This window comes from Branchiostoma lanceolatum, chromosome 1 (assembly GCF_035083965.1).
Source record: "Branchiostoma lanceolatum isolate klBraLanc5 chromosome 1, klBraLanc5.hap2, whole genome shotgun sequence".
Lineage (NCBI taxonomy): Eukaryota > Metazoa > Chordata > Leptocardii > Amphioxiformes > Branchiostomatidae > Branchiostoma > Branchiostoma lanceolatum.
Genome location: NC_089722.1, coordinates 33,130,948 through 33,144,156, shown reverse-complemented (window position 1 = coordinate 33,144,156; position 13,209 = coordinate 33,130,948). Strand labels below are relative to the sequence as shown.

The 13,209-nt window shown below is 41.6% G+C and overlaps 1 long non-coding RNA gene across 2 annotated transcripts; it reads right to left on the bottom strand.

Annotated features, from left to right (window-relative positions):
- Window positions 1–4,103: 4,103 nt before the first annotated feature.
- LOC136420452 (uncharacterized) lies at window positions 4,104–12,855 on the bottom strand. 2 transcript variants are annotated; one of them, XR_010753217.1, is made up of 5 exons: window positions 12,721–12,855; window positions 12,238–12,289; window positions 11,562–11,623; window positions 5,414–5,500; window positions 4,104–5,195 (listed from the first exon to the last, which is right to left on the bottom strand). It is a non-coding gene; the product is annotated as an uncharacterized lncRNA (long non-coding RNA). The 2 variants fall into 2 exon arrangements; XR_010753215.1 differs by lacking the exon at window positions 12,721–12,855 and having other exon boundaries at window positions 12,238–12,688.
- Window positions 12,856–13,209: the final 354 nt, after the last annotated feature.

Sequence of the window (13,209 nt, the reverse complement as noted above, 5' to 3'; positions counted from 1 at the left end):
CACTCATGATATGTCCTTACCCCAGGACCTGTCCGGCACGTTGGAGACGCTGTAGGTAGTCATCCAGACGGCAGACTCAGTAGGTACATGAAACCGTACACCAGGGTCATGAACTAACAACAAAAGGGAAACTTACACCAGGAACTAACAACAAAAGAAAAACTTACCCCATGATCTGTCCGTCATGTTGCAGACGCTGTAGATGGCCATCAAGATGTACCCAGACGGTAAACTCAGCAGGTACACGAACCCGTACAGCAGTTTGTGGAACTCTGACGGATGCAGCAGGGCCGTAAGGAGGTACAGAGCCGCCAGGCTGAGAAAGTAGATGACGCTCATCGGCAGGGGCAGCTGGTCCAGAATCGTCGGCGGCGGTGTGCTTGTTACCACAGCTGGAGAGGCAACAAACAATACAACATCTGATGCAATCTCTACATACATGTGTCAAACAAGCACTCTGATCACGTTGATAAAGGTTAGACATCCAGGTAATAAGATGCGCTACAAATAGTTACTCAAGCAACTGGATAAACTTTTGAAAGTCAGACGTTTCAGGCAGCATTCGCTATTTTTCGTCAGTGACTGAATCCGCTATCTTTCGTCAGTCACTGACGAACGATAGCGGATGCTGTCTAAACCGTCTGACTGTTTCAAAAACATTTATCCAGTTGCTTGAGTAACTATTTTTGGCGTAACCTCTCTTATCCTTCGCCTTAATTGAATGATGTGGCAATCAACAGTTCCAGCTTTTGACAATAAATAAAAGCCAATTTCTTCAACATCTTGTGTGGGGGCCATTCAGCTGCGTCTAGAGTCCTTGAGAGAACTTTGCCATGTATGCTGTTGAAGCACTGCAATTTTACATGTCGTTGGGTTACCAAAAATAGTGAGTGTTCTGTGACGTGTTCGCGATGCAAAACGGAGACCCTGCCACGGAGAGGGACTGTAAACTCATCTTCAGAGAGTTCGCCAAGCTCAGAGATGAAAACGGTAAACTGTTTTCAAAAATGTTTTTCTCATTCGTCAGATATGAGGAACTCAGAACTCATGTATAGCATGTCACTATGGTCATGAAATACTATAAAGACACTCACTATTTTTGATCCTCCGGCTCCAGGTTAAAGTCCAAGGTGCCCACATAGTCCACGTCAATGGCGATACATCTGCCCACGTCCTCTTTCTGGAAAAGAGGTAAAGACCTGAGACGACGCAAAGGCAAGACACTTCGTTTATGCCACAGTCCGAGCTTTGCAGGAACGTATTGTACAGCACCACTGAGTACAACCTTTCTACATTTTGTGTTGCTTAAAAACAACCCTTGATACTTAGTCTGCTTCAATTTTTGTGTCATCTGCAAAACTAGCAGACTTTCACATATCAGTTTTTATGACAAGACATCCACATCCAGATCTCTAACCTGTCTTTGTAATACTCCTTTTGGACTTTGCAACATAATCTTATATACATACATAGTCGAAGGGCCAACGCTCTAGAACACGCTTATTTTATTAAACAGCGAAAACGACGCAACGCGCCCCTGCCGTGAAAAAACCGTCTAACAGAATCTACTTTAACACTCATAGCAGAAAGTTGGTTGACTGCAGGTCCATGAAATTTGGCATGCTTAAAGAACAAGCTATGCTGCGTCCAACGATGGCCAAATTATTGGTGTTATTTGAGAAACACTGCAAGAAATTGTCCATTCAACATTGCGTATTTTACACCATTTTTGTTGGCTTATTGCAAGCATGTAGTATTCATGAATATACTTGACAATCTCTATGCTGATTTGCAGAGACCTTACCTTTCATTTGATATATAATCTATTGTCGACTTGAACACAGGGGAGCGCAGCACCCGTATAGAAAATGTTAACTTTGTCGAAAAACAGGACGCGGCGCCTCGCGCGTTCCGAACACAATTGGAACACGTCGGCGGGTCAGAAACACCGGGACGTGATGTTCATCTTTGTCACGGCGTCGTAAACACCAAGAATTCACTAACCCTCTAATTATTTGTATGTAGACTCTCTCAAACTTAAGCTTTCCATTGGTACGTAGTTTGATGTTGATTTAAATGGTTGATTACACGACGTAGAATACTGAAAATGTTCACTCCGTTATGAAGACGACGCACCTAGCGCGTTCTACCTGCGCGCGCGGTCGCTCTCCATGCAATCATGGAACTTCGCGGTCAAACGTGTAACGGCGTTGTAAGCATGTAAAGTTCATGAATCGTCGTGAAAATTCGTGAGCTGATTTTTAGAAACCATGGCTTTTATTTCATATATAGCTTATTGTCGACTTGAATACACGGGAGCGCAGCACCCATATAGAAAATGTTGAGAGGCACGGCTCCTCGCGCGTTCTACTCCGTGAGGCGATCTTTTAGGGCCCTGTCACACTTGTGCGTATATACAAGTGCGCATGAGTTCCACAGTAACACTTTTTGGGTTGAAGTAAATTTTGCGGGGAGGAAATTGTTTTCTACTTTGACCCAGCGTAGAATAGTCTAGTTATCAAAACAAAGAAATTATTTTTTCGGCTGCAAACTTAACCTAAACCAAAAACATGTTAATACGCAACTCATGGGGGCTCGTATGTACGCACAAGTGTGACAGGGGCTTTAGCAAGCAACCATGGAACTTGACTGTCATCTTTGTGCGGCATGTGTGTATACACATTAAGATCAACTGTGGTTTTGCTGACTGTGGAAATAGTCTGCCGATTGTGAAGACACTGAGGATCACTGAGCTGTCGCAGAGTGTATACAGTATTTAGTCTATAACACCCCCACGAAACTCCTTTATGTCCGCACCCAGCAATTCGTGCTGTACCCAGTGATTCACGTCGTACCCACTAAAATTTCTCACCGTACCCGGAATGTTCGCCGTGTTCAATGCCAACCTTGATGCCGAACATCGTACGGACACAGTCTGTTGTCACTAGAAAGTCGTGTCTAAAAATCCTGTACGGCCGCAATGGACAGTTCCATATACCCCACTCGTCAACGTTCCTGTCCACCTGTCCCGTGGGGTTGCACGATCGAGAGCGGACCAAATGAATCCAGGCCATGTATATATATATAGGGGCTAAATACGAAATTAATATAATACGGTGAGTCAGGTCATCTACTGGTGTCATTTCTGCTCCATACTATGAAGTTATAGACTACCCAACATAGCACAAAGTGTTACAATATGGCTGTCAAAACACTTTAGGCCACAGCAAGTAATTTTTATGGATGACATCAGCGCGCTCATTAATTTTTGCCTGATTTCTGCGGAAATCGTTAACTAAAAAAAACTCCATAAGGCGTACTTAAAACGTAGAACTTCAGCTTCCATTGAAACTTACAAAACTTATCGGAACAAGTAAAACTCTCTTATTCGGTTGTCTAAAAGAAATTACTATGATGAAAAGTTTAAAGCAGCATCTTCTGATATATCTAAAACATGGAAAACAATTAACGAACTTCCAAATAGGAAAAAGCAAAGTAATACTATACCTAGCAAATTTCGGAGTATTTCGCAAGTAACGGAGAGTCTGTTATAGATAATCCTCAAGACATATTCAATAGTTTTGACGATTATTTTTACAAATAGCGGACCTTCCCTTGCAAACAAAATTGACAAAACTGATTGCTCCCCTCTGGACTATCTAAAGCCCTCATAATCTCAACTCAGCTCTTGTGAAGAGCCAACTTCTTCGGAGATTCATGATATCATCTTAAATTTGAAAAATGCAGCCCCAGGTCATGATGATATAAGCGCACTTCTATCAAAGCAAGATATTTCCTCTATTTTAGAGCCACTTACTCATACTTTAAAACTTTCGTTGTCAACAAGATCAGTACACACCGAACTGAAAACAGCTTAAGTAATTCCGTTATATAAAACTGGAGAGTCCGACATCTTTTCTAATTATAGGCCCATATCCATCCTTCCTACATTTTCAAAAATATTGGAAAAATTAGTCTTCAACAGAATTTTAAACCACTTGCAAACAAATAATATTTTTTATTCTCATCAATATGGTTTTCGTAAAAGATATTCTACATATATGCCCCTTTTATGCTTAACTGACAAAATAACTAGACAACAATGAGTTCATTGTAGGTATATTTCTTGATCTGTCAAAAACTTTCGACACTGTTGATCACAAAATACTACTTGACAAATTACAGTTCTATGGCTTACAGAATACAGTTCACGGCTGGCTCAAAGATTACCTTTTGAACAGAAAACAATACGTTATAAATGGCACTTACAACTCACGTCTTAATACTATTTCATGTGACGTTCCGCAAGGGTCTATACTCGGACCCCTTCTGTTTCTAATCTATATAAACGATTTAGCAGATGTATCACATAAGTTATTTGCTCTTCTATTCGCAGACGACACAAATTTATTCATGTCTCACAGGAATCTCGTCACCTTAGTAACTAGTGTGAATGAAGAACTAGACAAAGTAAATAAATGGTTTAAAGCTAAGAAGTTGTCTGTCAATAATCAAAACAAATTTGATTATTTTTGCCAGCAAGAATAAGAAATACTCAAAGGAAGACATCCAGATAATTTTAGATAACAATGTTATTAGTCCAGTGTCTCACACTCGTTTTCTAGGAGTCTTAAATGATGAAAAATTAACATGGAAAAATCACATTAATCACATTTGTATTATACAGGATTTCTAAGAACAAAGGGATTATACGGAAAGTAGGAAATCTCTTGTCTCCTAAAACGTTTATTACTCTGTATTATAGTCTTGTTTATACCTACCTAACCTACTGTAATATCGTATGGGCGAGTACTTATTCTACATCACTTAAACCACTCTTGTTACTTCAGAAACGGTACGTTAGAATAGCCTCAAAAGTCTCTTTCACTTCCCCTAGTGCATCCTTGTTTAAAAACCTAAAGGTTCTGACAATATATGACATAAATAGACTACAAACTAGTATGTTGATGTATAAGACAAAACATAAATGCCCAAACCTTCCTGAAATTTCTGCATTTGTTCTAGCAAGGACATCATATAAATGATGGGGGGGGGGGTCTAGTTAATTGAGCTGTATACACAAGGTGTTTCATCGCAAATGAATTCCCAGTGTAGTTGCTTCAGATGATGGTACAACAAGCCCTTTTCTGCATTTGTTGTCTTTCCATTGCGTCTAGGTGCCCATCCTACGGTTCCTGTCATGAAATACACAAAACATGACATTTCAATTAATTGTCAACAACACATGCATGTTTCTAGACATATTTCTGAGTGAACTTAAAAAGATCAACAAACAATGAAAACCAATAATGACAATAATTATGAAGGCAAAGTTCTGCAGTTACATTACACAAGAACAGTACCATACATGGGTCAGGAAAACAATGTTGACAAAGCCTTAACAGTTTCTAACCTCATTGTCACTGTCTGATCTCCAATCTGCTTCAACATCACTTTCCTCTTCCTTCTCCTCCTCCTCATCATCAGTAAGGTTGTTCATCTGTTGGTGGACATACACAAAATATGCCGGTTAATGGATCTGATAATGTAAGGTATTTTGCATTTAGTGTACACATCACAGAGATGAGATGATGAGAAAACACTTGAAACATTATCATAATTCTAACTGGGATCCAAAAAGTATGTCAGACAATAAAACGAAAGTAAGCATTTGTTGTCTGAAGGTTGGACAACCCATAAACTGAAATCAGATTCATCCTGAAATCATAGCCTACCAGAGAACGTAGGCATAAAAGATATGATGCCAATTAAGGCTTTGATGTCATTTTCAAATGTGACAGTAACACTGTAGGCATCAAATTAATGCAAAAACTATCAACAATAGTAGGAAAACAGGTAGGAAAACATCATTACCTATACACGCTTCAGTTATAAACATACGTATATATAGACAATCATGTAAAATGCAATCTCACGTTTAAATGCATAAACATTTCTTGTAAACAAAGCTGTAATTGGAAAAGGGAACATAAATGTTTGAACAAAACAAAATTGACAAATGCCGTTCCGATGAAAACAGAGCATGAAACGTGTGTATGCAGGTATCTGTGCCTTACGGCATTATTCGCTGTTTCCTCCTCCAATTCCTGCACAATCAAGTCATGTCCCAGCAGTTGCTGACTACTGTCTCGATTCTGGCAGCCATAGCACCTGCAGTTGTCTCCACAGAATTGGCCCTTCTTCTTACATGTTCGACAGCGATTGTCCACACATCCTCCTCTACACTTGCAGCCGGGGGCAGACAGTCTTCCAACTCTCTCTCTGATCTTGGACAAGTTTTCGTTACTCTCCCACTGGACTGTTATACCTGTCTCAGTGAGCTGCCAGCCATACTCCTCCACGTTTCCAATCTGAAGATTGGGGCTGCCTGCTGATGTCCACAACTTCCAAACCCACATGCAGCGCTTCCAGTGAAACTTAAGTGCATCCTCTGATGGTAGCAACTCATGCTCATATGTTGCTGTTTCAAACATTGCCTCACGGATTCTGTTCAGAAACTGACTGTGTACATTTTCATCTCTAGCTGCTGAACTTTCCAAGGAGTTGAAAAGATGCTGCGGAGTTTCGTGGCCCTGCGACAAGAAAGCCGCCTTACATGACTTGTAATAGAGGCAACCGATAAGCCTGAAGAAGGCTAGGATGCCCAAGTCTCCAGAGTCAAGCAGGCTGCCTCGTTGTGGTCTGTGGTTGTCTCCAGTGATAAACTCACAATGTTGCAGAAGTGTAGTTAGAAAGCTCACTTTACCTTTCATCCTGAAGAAGCTGGTGTAGTCACAGCCAGATAGGATGAATAGTAGGACAAGGAGACGAGGCCTCTCTTCTTCTGGATGAATGGTAAGGGAGGGGTCGTTACAGATACTTGTTCTTAGGTGATTGATGTTTATGAACTTTGAGTCTTCTCCCCACTGTGACTGGACTACGAGTTGTTTGTTGGAAAGTGGCATGGCCATTCCAATATGGATGACATCGCTATCCTTGGATAGTACGAGGCACTTCTGAGCTGATGACCAGTCAATGTGGAGAAATATCCTGGTGTCTGCTTCAGGATCAATCCTTTTCAATCTTCTCTCCTCTGATACTTCTCCATTCTCTACAACAAACGCTTTTCCATCTGGATAACACCCACCTACAATAACTTTCTTGTCTTCCTTTGCATACTCTTGAGCAATCTTCAGGAAAGCTTGTCCCAGGTACGTTACCAATGAGTTTCTGTTTTGTCGAGAAGACATGAAGTCCTGCCAATTCCTTGGCACCTCCCCGTCATGTGTAGGCATTGGTGTTGGGTTACCAAGATGTTGCTCATCCTGGGAGTCTCGCCGCTCTCGCTCCAAATCCTTTGGTAGAGCCATGTCACATTCTGGTCTGTCAAACAGAATGTGGCATTCAAGTATTCCCCGCCAGAAAAATGGCATCACCATGTTGATGAATAAACTCTTGGCATATTGCAGAAAAGTCTTGTTCCATGGGAATGGTTTTCTGAACATAATATTCATGCCCTCAATGATGACACAGTCAGGGCTCCAACCTACTGGTAATCTGTCAGTGATGATATCCGTATACCGCCGTTCGTAAAACTTTGTGGCATTGGCCTTGTTTCCTTTATATGGCAATCCAGTTTCCTCACATGCTAGAGAACTTGGGATCTCAGAACAGGGCCCCAGGTCCTCTATACTCACTGGCTTTCCCTTCCTCTTTGATTCCACAAGCAAATTCTTGTAGAATGAGAGAACCTTTCTGGTGTGTTTCTCTATACGCTTCACTTTGTTGCAGGAAGTCTTCCGTTTGGAAAATGTGCGCAACCTTTGCTTCCGTTGTGTGGGCTTTGCTGAAGGCTTGTTGAGAACTTTTGTCTCAACATGATGCTTGAATAGCTCACAGCCTATCTGTCTATATGACATCATATCATGCTGTTGGACATTGCTGGCTTCCTCACCAGAAAACAGGTGTATCAGTTGACGCGATGGAATAGTGTCAAATGGTTTTGCACTACTCGTACATGCCTTGCTGTAGTATTTCACTACTTGCTTCAAATCCTCTTGCAGTGCTTGGTTTGCATATGCCTTCTGCGACATGGGGCATGCTTCCATATGCAATTGTGACAGCAAATTCTTTAGAACAGAGGCTCGCACTGGCAGAAACTTGACTACTCTGCTTATCCGTTGGGGATGCACACCTTGCATTACAGCTTTCACATCTTTGTTGATCGTCATCTCATGGCATTCGTCCAGTCCTAGGTTGGACATGTTGTGTCCCCCAAGGTTGGCAGTAAACCCGCCCTTTTCAAAAGCTGTCAGCATATGAGCTGGTAGCCTGGCAATATCCTCCAAGTGCCTTGGTAGCAACTTTGCATACATGTGTCTGTCAAATGCAAACATCAAGGGTACAAGCTCCTTAATGGCATGACATCTAAGTGACCAGTCGCCTTTCCGTATGGACAGATACAAGCTGGCATATGTCATCATCTCCTCGTGTATGAATCTGTCCCAGAATCTGAATGTGTCATCCTTCCCCGATGCCTGCTTGCGCCATGACAGGAACTCCTGTGCAAGTGGTTTAAGCCGTGAGGCAAGGGTAGCCTGTTCTACCAGGAAAGATGTTTCAGAGATGTCCTCAAAGCATCTTCCTTCATATCCCTTCAGAGTGTCTAACACTTGGCAAACCTCTTGTAGTAACTCATCTTTGCTGTCTTGGCTTGTGTCCTTTAGAAAGGAGTCAAACTGTAACTGGAACATGGCCTCCCATACATTCATTAGGAAAATGTGTGTTCCCCTGAAGTTCTTGCACAGGCCAATGGATGTTGCACACATTCCGTTGCCATGTGTCTCTTGTGCCATCTCCTTCAGCCCACTGTCCCAGAAGATCTTCATGATGACTTCTTGTGTGTTTTTCAGCACATGCCAGTCTCCCATGTATAAATGAGCCCAACTAAATTCAGATGGATACTTCTTCTTCACTTTCCACAGAAGATCATACGTCTTGCCATCTCCAACTAGAATCAGACTTTGCCTTTTCTCTGGAATCCCCATGTTTGTTGCTATTTGATGTAATACATGTATCATGGTATCCTCATTATCACATGGCAAATCGAATATGTCCAGAAACTGTATGCTAGATTGTTGGACATCCTGGTTACCTTCCATGGCGAGCTTGGCCTTACGACTTGGAATGGTGGCATTGAGGTGATATTCCCTTTGGCAGTATCTCTCTACCATGTACACAAATATATCCCCTGTGCATCTTCCTGCTGCATTGACCTCTTCTAGGCTTGTTGTGAAGTCAGAATAAGACACCGGTTCCTGTCTAATAGCAATTGGCAAGGATGCATCTTGGGATTGAGATTGACCCAAGGAAGGTCCTCTCAAGCCAAAGGTCAATCTCCTGCGAGGTTTCTTAACTGCAGAGATGGCTGTTGTAAAACCGTTGTTGGCCGGCACAGTCCAGGGGGTTTCTGGTTCAACATCAAGGTCCTTCTGCACATCAGCAGAGGTCTTAGGCTCAACATCAAGGTTCTTTAACATAGCATCAGTGGTCCTTGACTCATCTTCTTGGTTATCCAACATAGCATCAGTGGTCCTTGACTCATCTTCTTGGTTATCCAACATAGCATCAGTGGTTCCTTCCTCATCTTCTTGGTTATCCAACATAGCATCAGTGGTTCCTTCCTCATCTGCTTGGTTATCCAACATAGCATCAGTGGTTCCTTCCTCATCTTCTTGGTTATCCAACATAGCATCAGTGGATCCTTCCTCATCTGCTTGGTTATCCAACATAGCATCAGTGGTCCTTGACTCATCTGCTTGGTTATCCAACATAGCATCAGTGGTTCCTTCCTCATCTGCTTGGTTATCCAACATAGCATCAGTGGTTCCTTCCTCATCTGCTTGGTTATCCAACATAGCATCAGTGGTTCCTTCCTCAACTGCTTGGTTATCCAACATAGCATCAGTGGTTCCTTCCTCATCTGCTTGGTTATCCAACATAGCATCAGTGATTCCTTCCTCATCTGCTTGGTTATCCAACACAGTGGCCTCCAACATCCCTGAAGTATGTCCACACTCCAACAAATTGACTGGGTCTGGCTGGACTGCCATCACTGAGGTCCCATGCCAGGTTCGGTCAACACCTTCACGCACTGATGCATGCCTTTGAGACTTATCAATGTTATCCACAGTGATGACTGTAAATTTGTCGTCAGCTAACTGAGACAAATATCCCTGCTGCTCTTGTTGACAGATGGCATTCTCAAGGAATCGCTCATGAGTTTCTGGTGATGCACAGTAACCCATGCGATTTAGAATGGTCATGAGCTTCTTTGATCCGGAGAATGCACTTATGAGGTCTGAGACAAGTATCTGCCATGGGTAGCTAGCTCTTGGGTTGGATACAAATAGTAGCTGTGATAACAAAACCAATCTCCTGGTATGCTTAACTGCAGATTTCAGAGAATCATCTTGTAGACCTGCATAGGGTACATCCCAGTTGAAGTCTGAATTCCTTGCTAGCTCAGCCATTTCCTTCTTATTCATGGTTAGTATATTAACTAAATTATACAGATAAGGAGGCACATCCTGCATGATTTCTGACAATTTCATCTTCTTCAACTTTGATGGGTCTTGTACAAATTTCTTGCCAAAAGATGCTGCGGTGTCCTGTATCATTCCATTTATTCCAAAGGCAACATGATGTAGTTGTGCCTTCATTGTTTCCTTTCCAGGCATCTGATTTTGTGTTGCACGTACTAGTAGTTCTTCCTTCTCCTTGCAGTGTCTCATTTCCTGTACCCTGGCGTCATACAATGCACTATGCAGCATCTGAACTACGTCTCCTTTGCCATGCATTAACAATATGCTCATTTTCCTGCTTTCCGTTTGCGAAGTAGCCAAGGAATCTCCAAACTTAGATTTCAAATATGATAAAAGCCAGTGTGAATTCATTTTTCCCTCGTCTGTTTCCACATTTCTCTTACCGTTGAACTTCTCCAGATGGCTCAGAAATCTTTCATATGCAACAGACAAAAGTATTGCCTTGTTTTGTATGAAGAGTTCAGAAATTTCAATGTAAACCTTGTCAGCAGCTGTGTTCGCATCATTCGTTTGATCTGACCTTTCATGCAGAATAATCTGTGAATGGTGTTTGTCACATACATGTAGGTCATGGTCATCAATTTGTTTGATCCCCAAAAGGCTCTTCACAACGACTTTGTTGTTGTCGTTAACATGCAACACCCGTCTTGCACAACTGTCACAGTCGGATGCTATGCATTCTCTCCTTTGTTTTTTCTGACTTTTTTTTGGTGTGTAGGTTTCGTCATCACTTTTCCGGAGAAAAAGTCGTTTACATTTGGGACAGAGGCAAGCAGTGACAGGTATGTTGTGTTTTTCTAACACAGCTTTAACTGCATCATCCCAGTGGAGAGCATGATGGATCCGAGCTTCCTTCTTTAGAATAGCATTACAAGAGTGACAGACAGGACTACAGGGTCCAGGATGTGGAGGGACAGATTTTGGTTTAGGCATAATGGTATGTTATTGTATACATACCTTATATGGTCCCTGTGTCAGGTGGCACTACAGTTGCGCGACCTCTCACAGCCCCAGGTTTTCTGCAAGAAATGTACAATTCCAACATAAGACAATGAATGATAGGAAATCAGATTTGATCAGAATCTGTTTAATCACAATCCAGGCAATTACCATTACATTGTCATAAAATATCCAAGCCTTTCCTTCAAGGTGTATGGAATTCTAACAATGTCCATAGCTACAATGCAACACAAATAAAATGGGCCAAGGAAAAGTCAGATCATTGATATTTACCTTGTGATTTTGTTGCTACCATGATGGACTTACTTGAATACATATAAGGAAAACAGTGTACAACAACAGGATGTGACATAACAGTTTTACAACTACAAGATAACATTACAGATATATGTATTAGTAATCAGGATGTTCAGTCTTATTCTTTACTTGTATTTTGTATTATGTTTGAGAATTCTTGCCATACTTTGTACCGTGTACAATTGTCGTGCAACTTTATTTTTTAAAGTTCTTCTATAGCTTAGAATGTGTAACGTTACTTTTGTTTTGGGTCACACCTGCAAAAAATACGAACATAATTGTTTGAAACATTTCATACGAAATAAGTCCATTTATCTTTAGGAAATGGAGTAAATGTATCTATTCCTTGTGTAAACATCATGGTCAACGTACTTACCTACATGAACTGCCAACGGCCATCCATTTATCCTCAGAAAGAGGCGGAAAACCTGCAAAATGATTATCCACAGGTTATACAGAGTAAATAGAACATGGATTCTAAAAGAGAACACGGCGATTTTTATCTACGAGAAAGCTATAAAAACACCACTATTTTACATACATTACAATAGTAACCTGGTGGCTCGTTTTTTTGGACTGAAACAAAACGTCCAAATACTTTCTGTACAACAGTTGCCATAATTTTTATACACATGAGCGTCTACGATATGATTGCTAGCGTATAAGACTTGGAAAGAAGCGAGTACAACTACTGTCAGACCCTAAAGTTCACCAAGTTATCAAGGGGAAAATAATTGAGAGTTTAACCACACAAACGGCTAAAATTTGTCCTTATCTTCTGATTAATATGATCCCGCGCCGCCGCCATCACCAGCTGTGTTTATATATGCGGGTAAAAGGTTAAAAGTCAGAGGCTAACCTGAGCTCTCGTGCCCGTGCCCAGCCTGCCCGTGCCATTCTCGTGCCAGGGGTGTTCGATCTTGTGCCCAGAGCAGTCTGCGTCGTTTTAGAAAAACCCGGAAGTAGAACCGAATATTCGATGCTTGGCCCTTCGACTATACATACTAGTTTTGTTCATGTATTTCCTTGGCAACGTTTTCCTTTTAAGCCGCCAATCCTCTCTTAAATTCTGGATCAATCGTGATTTTTAGATGTAGAGGTTTACATAAAAAAACAAAACGGATTAAACCCTGCACATCATTAAAAAAGTATAACATGACCAAATTTCATCCGTTTATTGGTCAACCTATCAACGATGATTGATTACCGGATTCTACCTATACCAACCTTGATCGGTTTGCTTTGCCCCACAAACTTCAGGTACCTAATGAGCAGATCATATGGCGTTACTATGATTCGCTGAGGAACAACCTCCACCATCTTCCTCCTTAGCGGCGCCCAGTTATTG